We start from the raw sequence: 1,196 nt of genomic DNA, 5'->3' as shown, positions 1-1,196 counted from the left end.
TTCTTTCTTTCTTTCTTTCTTTCTTTCTTTCTTTCTTTCTTTCTTTCACCACAAGTCTTACTGCAGTGTGTCCAATTTTATGGGGGTGGGGAGTTTGATCTCAAAAACAATGTTCCATTGAAGGCTCTTTTCATTACCATTACCTGAAATTACCATTATAACTACATTATTCAAAATATCTTTAATGTTGTAAGACTCACATGGTAAACACTTCACTCCTGCTCCTGCTCTGTAGTGTACATTCAATGGAAAATAAAAAGGCATTAACCACTACTTCATTTGGGAAGATATGCAGATACCAGGAATGAACACGGAGGCACAACAATAATTTGATGACATTTATGACAACTTAACTGGCATTTCTTTTTGAGGGGTCAACCTTATTGTATAAAAATGCTTTCAGTGCATAGTTGCACATATAAATATATGTATCTGTAAATGTACATGTGTATATGCATATGTATATATGTACATGTATATATACACATGCATACATATACATATACACACATATATGTATATGCTTCAATGACACAATGAGCGTGTTAAAGGCAAGTTAGGTATACAAATCACAAAAACTTCAGAAACTGCAGTTGAGTGCAGCTGTAAGGAATACTGAATGAAGTTTAGCATCTGACCAGTGGATCATGCTTTCAAGGCATTCAGATAGCTTAACTGCTGTTTTCCAAGCTATTCATATTGACTATCATATTCATCTTAGTTCTGCAAGGGATGCATATAATGCCATTTGTTTTGGCTAAAATGTGATGTAAAAGCATTCCTTGGGTTCTGCATGTAACGGTCTAATGGCAGTCACTGGTAGGCTGCTTAAATTACTGACATCTCCTTTACGCTTTCTGGGAAAGTATGGTAAGGGACAAATCCACCTAATGGAAGCTCTGTCTGTATGGCATGTCCCTGTCATTTTATAATGAAGTGAATCAAGTGAAACGACTAAATTGCCTCCCAATTTCTCTCCAAGCTTTGAATGATCCTTAATATCATCCAAGCCATTTACTTGGCACTTGTGTTTAATACCTGTAAATTTCTTTTTAATGGCATCTTTAGCAGAAATTATCATGCTTTTTAAAGGTGTACATTCAGGAGTTCAGAATAGAAAAATTAGGACTCTTTCTTAGATTCTTTTCTCTTGTATATGGCATCATACAAAGTATATCAGCAATCATTCAGAGGTA

The 1,196-nt window shown here is 34.9% G+C and overlaps 1 pseudogene; it reads right to left on the bottom strand.

Annotated features, from left to right (window-relative positions):
* Positions 1-757: 757 nt before the first annotated feature.
* The window catches only part of LOC138172846 (cofilin-2 pseudogene), a 666-nt pseudogene continuing 227 nt past the window's right edge, over positions 758-1,196 (bottom strand).

Source organism: Petaurus breviceps, unplaced genomic scaffold (genome assembly GCF_028583685.1).
Source record: "Petaurus breviceps papuanus isolate PSGF00001 unplaced genomic scaffold, PetGlider_PUasm1.0 551, whole genome shotgun sequence".
Classification (NCBI taxonomy): Eukaryota; Metazoa; Chordata; class Mammalia; order Diprotodontia; family Petauridae; genus Petaurus; species Petaurus breviceps.
Note: the sequence above shows the minus strand (reverse complement) of the source record. Positions and strands in the feature narration are given on the sequence as shown.